The sequence below is a fragment of the Papaver somniferum genome, unplaced genomic scaffold (assembly GCF_003573695.1).
Source record: "Papaver somniferum cultivar HN1 unplaced genomic scaffold, ASM357369v1 unplaced-scaffold_137, whole genome shotgun sequence".
NCBI classification, from domain to species: Eukaryota; Viridiplantae; Streptophyta; class Magnoliopsida; order Ranunculales; family Papaveraceae; genus Papaver; species Papaver somniferum.
Window position 1 is genome coordinate 4,545,235 of NW_020622934.1, and position 8,069 is coordinate 4,553,303.

At 38.3% G+C, this 8,069-nt stretch overlaps 1 pseudogene; it reads left to right on the top strand.

The window, feature by feature from the left end:
• Positions 1–899: 899 nt before the first annotated feature.
• LOC113335068 lies at positions 900–999 on the top strand (annotated as a pseudogene).
• The last annotated feature ends 7,070 nt before the right edge of the window (positions 1,000–8,069 follow it).

Sequence of the window (8,069 nt, forward strand, 5' to 3'; positions counted from 1 at the left end):
GGTCCTGAGAGGTGAGATCCTGAGGGGTGAACTACAGTATGTTCACTATCGGGCATGGTTACCTTATTGTCTACAACTCTACCACTTCTAAGGGTTCTAACAGCATTCAATTGATTCGATGGTTTTGCACCTAATTCATGCTCCTCTAGGGTTGGGTTGTACTAGGAAACTTACCTTTTTCTCTCAAAGAATCACTTATCAGACCAACCTGGGTTTTTAACTCGGAAATAGCCTGACTATTTTCTTGTCCTATCCTGTTACTAGCTTGTAGACTCTGTTCTACGGATAACTGGAATTTTGCAGTTTGCTGAGTTAACAAGGCGAGAGATTCCTCTAAACTTAGGATTTTCTTATCTGACTGATTCTGAAACTGAGCTAGTCCTGAAGGATTCTTAGTATAGCCAAAACCTGGGGGAGCATTAGAATTACTAAACTGACCTTGACTTTGGCCCTTAGACCACGAAAGGTTCGGATGGTTTCTCCAACCAGGATTATAGGTTTCTGAATATGGGTCAATCTTTTGACGGTTATCAAATCTAGTGTTATTATAAAGAGCATTGGCCTGCTCTTCAATATTCTGGCCTTCCCAAAAAGGCTCCACTCTACCACTAGTCTGGCCCACTTCTAAGGCTTCTAACCTTTTTGCTATAGCAGCAATTTTGGCATCTGATTCATAGCCTCCTTCTACCCTATTAACGTTTCCTCTACTTAAAAGAATTGTTTTCTGGGGTGCCCTACTATTTTCCCATTGCTGGGTTTTTTCGGCGATTTCATTAAAAAATTCCATCGCCGCATCAACAGTTTGGTTTTCAAATCCACCAGTGCATAGAGACTCAACCATGGTCGTTGTGGAATAATCTAAACCCTCATAAAGGATCTGAACTAGCCTAACCTTTTCTAAACCATGATGAGGACACTGGGATAATAAATCATTGAACCTTTCCAAATACCTATATAAAGATTCTCCCTCTTGTTGTGAAAATGTGCATATTTGCGTCCTAATAGACGATGTTTTGTGCCTAGGGAAAAACTTATTGAAAAAGGCAGATGTAAGTTGTTCATATGTCTCAATTGACTCGGAGTCCAAACTATACAGCCACGACTTGGCCTTATCTTTCAGGGAAAATGGGAATAACCTAAGTTTCAAAGCATCATCATCTAAGCCTCTAATTCTTAGAGTACTACAAATTTCCTCAAAATCCCTAACATGGTAATAAGGGTTTTCATTTTCTTTCCCTAAAAAGATTGGGAGCATCTGTAAGGTCCCAGGTTTCAGTTCATAGGGTGCCTCCGTTTCAGCTAACTTAATACACGAAGGACGGGTAGTCCTAGTTGGATTCAACAAAGCTTTCAAAGTTGCCATTTCTGGCGCTATCGGAGCAACAGGATTCTCTCCTCAGTCAAAGAACGTTCAAAAACAGACTCTTCAAAAGCCGGACTTTCTAGATTAAGGTAATCGAGACGCTTCGAACTACTAGGTTTCTCTTTAACAAATCTACCTAGTGCGTCTCTTTTACGTTCAGGCATACAATAGAATTTTCTAAATTGGAAGGGTAAGCAAACACAGATCAAGGCCGACTCAACCAAATCAAACCTATTGATTTCTAGCAAACAAAAAGCATGATGGCTCCACTTAGATTGTTTCTAGACCAGCTTCTAATCCTTCGAACGGGAATTCGTTACAATTTAAGCAAACCCCTCTGGAATCAATCCGAGTTAACGTAAGTTGAATAGAGGCGAGGGAAGCTCGGTGGAGCTTTGATACCCAAGGCCTCACCGGTATTACAAGGCGGCGCAGTCACGCATTCAACTTACAGAAACCGTCAAGAACTTCGAAGTATGCTTAAAAGAGTAACCAATATTTTTCGAATGACTTTCCTGTTAAGCTCGTTACCCTATCGGTCTCGTTCTAGTCAAAATTTTAGGCTTAGGTTCGCGTAGGTTACGTGTTCCTAAAGCGGGCAAGAGAAACGGTGATGAAATCCGAACCCTTATCTTGTATGGCCAGGCCTTGCCCTTTACGAAAAATAAATGTCCGTATTCAGTCCTCAACATATATGCATACGAAGGAGTCCAGTAACTCGCTGACAGGGGATTCGCGAGTGTTTAGAATCTTACCTCCCGTTCCAGACGGGGGATGAATCGGTTGTAGTCGACTCGGGCCACTGACTCCGATGTCTAGTGTACGAACCCAAGGTGCAGAGACAATATCGTAATTGTCCTCCTTCTCTGCAAACAGTTTATATTTAAAGTACCCTTCCGTAGGGTAATAAAAAAATAATGTCCCAAAGTCCAAAAGTCCAAAAAAAAAAAAAATTACAAAAATAAAACCCTAATACAGTTTTTTTTTTAAATAAAATAAACAAACCCTAAACTAAAATTGTCTAAAATAAAATTGTCTTCTTTTCTGTTCTTTTTGCTTTAATCTTTAGCTCCAAGTCTTTATGAAATCACCAAACTCCTTGGCTCAATTTTCTTTATGATCCAGAACCTGTAGACACAAGATAAATACCCAAAAACATAAAAAGGACAAAAATAATAAAAAAAATAAAAAATAAAAAATAAATAATCTAAACCCTAAAAACAAGTCCGTCGGCGGCGCCAAAAATTGATGTGATTTGTAGATAGTGGTAAAAGTGGTTCGATTCTCAGACTTGTGAAGGATATTAATTAGACTTAAATTCTAATATTAAAATAGAAAACTCACTAAAAATTATAGCAAACTCAATCAAAGATGATATCAATACTAAAAGAACACTGAGGCTAAGATTCCACTATTTTCCAAGTTCAAAGTGATTAAACCAATACTTATATTTATGCAATTTTCTTGTTTAATTTGATTCTAAAATATTGCAACAAGTAGATTTTCAAAAGTAATAATTGTAAATACCAAGTATGAAGCATCAAAAGTCTTAAAACTAAGCATACTCCATCAAAATAGATCACAATCACTCAAATAAAAATCATATTCAATAATAGTTCAAGGCAAATAATCATATAATTATTGCAAATAAAAAGATAAAATAGAATATACCACTTTTTGTTGGAAAAATAGCTTCCTCTATCGCCTCAGCAATGGGGTTTAGCTCCTCATATTAATCATGATCTCAAAATATGTGTTTGTTGCTCAAAAGATGATTAAAAGAGTGAAAAGTAATAACACAGACTGTTTGCAACAGTGTATTGGTGTTGCAAAACAGCTGTTACAATGGAACTGTTACAGAAAAACTGTTGCTTTGTCGCTGATTTTAAGACCCTAGAATACGACTGCCCTGACAGCTTAATGTTCTTCAGCTGTTAAACAACGACACTGTTCTGCGACTGTTTCCGTGCGTCAATGTTCTTCGCGTTCTTCTCTTCAGCAGCAGCAGCAGCAGAAACAGAGTTTGGTAAAGCTCTGATTTCTTCTTCTCTGGCTCTCCTTAGGTTCCCAAACTCTCGACACCTCTTCTATATGACCCAAGACATCTATTTATATCAAAAATACCGATTAAATCTCTCCCAAATCTTCCAAAATCTCTTTCCTTCTCTTCACGGCCAAGTTGCGGCAATTTCTTGTTTTAGATTTCTACGCTTTCTGAGCTTTCCTTTTTATTCTAAACTCTTCCTTAGATAGATACAAATCTTTGGGAAGGTTTACAACGTTTAATCTCTCTAAAATTCCCTAAAACAGGTCACACACGTGACTTTCCATATTTTCTGTTGTGAGAAAAATCCGTCGATTGAGCCCAGTCTAATCGATTTAAACACCCATATCAGATTCCTAGACCCATAAGGAGTCTATCCTATGAAAATCAGAGGTTTAATCGACCTCAAACTCCTCCAAATCACGATTGCCAAAATGTTTTTCACTGCACTATTTTCCCGCCAAAACCTGGTTTTTGAATGTTGAAGATGGTTGCCCCTTATCCAGAGTAGGGGTGCGATTAGCAACTGCCTGGAAATGGGATGCCCCTTAGTAATTAGGTTACCCCTTATCCAAAGTGAGAGTCCGAGTAGCAAATGTCCTCCGGGTGCTTTCCGACAACTTTTCGAGCCAATTTTTTCCAAAAATGTTTATTGACCAAAAATACCTACAAATAAATAAAACACCATAATAAGTACAAAAATGATCCCTAATCAATATATAGAATCGAGACAAATCGGACACAAAATGTGTCTATCAGGAGGGGAATCATCATGGGTGTCCACAAAAATCCTAGACAAGTGGTCTGCTACTATATTTTCTGCACCTTTTTTGTCTCTAATATCTAAGAAAAATTCCTGCAACAAGAGGATCCATCTAATCAATCTAGGGATGATTGAAGAAATAAAATTCTGAATTCGACAGATCGCACAGGATGCTATTCAACACAACTACAGGGAAGGAAATCAAGCAACAGACGGGTTAGCCAATCATGCCGCAGATTGAAGTCAAACAGAGAATTTATCAACCAAAATATGGGACCAGGCAATCCCATCTTTTATTAGTCGAATTCTATTTCATGACTCCGTGGGTACTATATACTCACGACAAATTGTAAACTAATCTGCTTTTATTTAATTACATGCTTCAACAAAAAAAAATCTAATCAATTTAGGGTTAGTGTCCTTCTTTGAAAGAAGATACTTCAAAGAAGCATGATCGGTGAAGATTATGACCTTAGAACCTAAGAGATAGGGTCTGAACTTGTCTAAGGAAAACACAATGGCTAACATTTCCTTCTCCGTAGTGGTATAGTTCAACTGGGAATAATTCAGAGTTTTGCTAGCATAGTAAAACACATGAAGTAATTTGTTTTCTCTCTGACCTAGGACAACACCAATACCATAATCTGAAGCATCGTACATGATCTCAAAGGGTAGGTTCCAGTTGGGTGCCTGGACTATGGGTGCAGTAGTGAGTAAAGTCTTAAGCTTCTCAAAAGCCTCTAAACAAGCATCATCAAAGACAAACTTAACATCTTTTGCAAGCAAATTGCAAAAAGGTCTAGAAATCAAACTAAAATCCTTAATGAATCGACGATAAAAACCTGCATGCCCTAAGAATGGCTTAATATCTTTTACAGTTTTTGGGACCTGTAAAGTCTTAAGAAGGTCAACCTTGGATTTATCTACCTCTATACCTTTAGAAGATACGATATCCCTAAAAAAATTCCTGAACGAACCATTAAATGACATTTTTCCCAATTAAGCAGTAGATTCTTTTCCTTACACCTAGTCAACACTAATGACAAATGATGCAAGCACTCATCGAAAGACAAACCAAACACTGAAAAATCATCCATAAGGACCTCTAAGAACCGTTCTACCATGTCAGAAAATATGCTCATCATAGAACACTGAAAAGTCGCAGGGGCATTACATAGCCCGAAAGGCATGCGTCTATACGCAAAGGTACCAAAGGGACAGGTAAAAGTGGTTTTCTCTTGGTATTCTGGGGAAATAACAATCTGATTATAACCAGAGTAGCCATCTAAAAAGCAGTAATGACTATGTCCATCTAATCTCTCTAGCATTTGGTCGATAAAGGAATGGGGAAAGTGATCATTCCTAGTGACCTTGTTCAATTTCCTATAGTCAAAACAAACACGCCAACCTGTGGTCACTTGGGTTGGGATTAATTCATTATTATCATTTTGTACTAGAGTAATACCTGATTTCTTGGGAACAACCTGAACGGGGATGACCCACTTACTGTCTGAAATGGGGTAGATGATGCACGCATCTAAAAACTTAAGAACCTCGGTTCGAACTACTTCTTTCATGTTAGGATTCAGTCTATGTTGCATCTCCCTAGAAGGTTTAGTGTCACTCTCTAAATAGATATGATGCATACAAACAGTGGGACTTATACTCTTAATGTCAGCTATGGTCCACCCTAAAGCTTCCTTGTTGTTTTGAAGGACGGTTACTAGCCTACTTTCCTGATCACTATTCAGGTCGGATGCTACAATCACATGTAAAGTTTAATATGGGCCTAAAAACACATATTTCAAGGTATTTGGTAGTTGTTTAAGGTCCAACTTAGGAGGCTCTTCTAACGAAGGAACTAGGATCGACTTAGAAACTTGTATTGGTTTGAACTTAGGTTTCCATCCATTACTAGTGTCTAACAAAGAGGTTGAATCTAACAAAGCATTCACCTCATTAATCACACTATCATCATCAAAATCAATCCCTAAGTGAATTAGGCATTTCTCTAATGGATCTTCTAACAAAGTGTTTGGTAATGACTCCTCAACTATGTTCCTATCATGTTCACTTCTTCTATGCTATAGTCATATAGTTCACAGGGTAGCTTACTAATATTAAAAATGTTCAGCTCAATAATCATATTACCAAAAGAAAAATTCATAATACCATTTCGACAGTTAATGATCGCATTGGATGTAGCTAAAAACTGGCGACCTAAAATCACTGGTATTTGGTTCTCTGGGTCGGGGACAGGTTGGGTATCTAGGATAACAAAATCCACTGGATATATAAACTTGTCGACCTCAATAAGAACATCCTCGATCACACCACGAGGAATTTTGACGGACCTATCAGCTAACTGAAGTGTCATCTGGGTGGGTTTCATCTCACCAAGTCTTAGCTTAAGGTACAGATGGTACGGGAGTATGTTCACACTGTCTCCTAAGTCAAGCAACGCCTTCTCAATATGGTAATTACCTATTGTGAAAGAAATGGTAGGGGAACCTAGGTATTTATACTTAGAGTAATGGCATTCTGAATAATAGAACTCACGTGACTAGCTAGAAAAGCCTTCTTTTGTACACTAAGTTTTCGCTTTCGCGTACACATATTTTTAAGAAACTTGGCATAAGCGGGAATCTTCTTAATTGCATCTAATAATGAAAGGTTGATAGTGACCTGCTTAAAAACCTCCAATATATCATTAAAGTTGGACTCCCTCTTAGTTGGAACTAGCATCTGTGGGAATGGGGCTCTGGGAACAAAGTCGGGCTTATCAGGAACCTCACCGGTCTCTTCAGAGGCTCTATCAGTCTCTTCAGTTTTTGGTTATGAAGGGTGAACTACAGCGTGTTCACTATTAGGCCTGACAACCTTGTTTTCAATCACTCTACCACTCCTAAGGGTTTTAATAGCATTTCACATGTTCTGATGGTATTCCACCTACTTCATGAACTCCTCTAGGATTGGGTTAAGTTTGACTAGGAAACAGAACTTTTTCTTTCAGAAGGGTGAACTACAGCGTGTTCACTATCAGGCATGGCAACCTTGTTGCCAATCACTCTACCACTCCTAAGGGTTTTAATAGCATTCACATGTTCTTATGGTCTTCCACCTACTTCATGAAATCCTTTAGGAATAGGTTGAGTTTGACTATGAAACTTACCTTTTTCTTTCAAAGACTCATTTATCTGACTAACCTGGGTTTTCAACTCGGAAATAGCCTGAGAGTTAGCCTGACCTATTCTCTTATTTTCTTCTAAACCTTGACCAACAGATTGCTGAAACTGCACAGTGTTACGAGTTAACAAGGCGAGACACTCTTCTAAACTCATGATCTTCTTATCTGAGAGGTTCTGAAACTGTGCCGGAGCTGAAGGATTCTTAGTATATCCAAAACCTGGGGGAACCTTAGCGTTACTATATTGACCTTGATCCTGGACCTTAGACCAAGAAAGGTTTGGATGGTTTCTCCAGCCAGGGTTATAGGTTTCTGAATATGGGTCAAACTTCTGACGGTTATCAAATCTAGTGTTGTTATAAAGTGCATTGGCTTGCTCTTCAACAGTATGGCCTTCCCAAAAAGACTCTATTCTACCACTACTACCACTAGAATGACCTAATTTTAAGGCTTCCAACCTTTTGGTTATAGCTGCTATTTTAGCATCTGACTCATAAGATCCTTCTACCCTATTGACATTTCCTCTACTTAGAAGAATTGTTTTCTGGGGTTCCTTACTATTTTCCCATTGTTGGGTCTTATCGGTGATTTCATTCACATCGCCTCATCAACAGTTTTATTCTCAAACCCACATGTGCCTAAGGACTCAAACATGGTTGTTGTCGAATAATCTAAACCCTCGTATATGATCTGAACTAGCCTAACCTTTTCT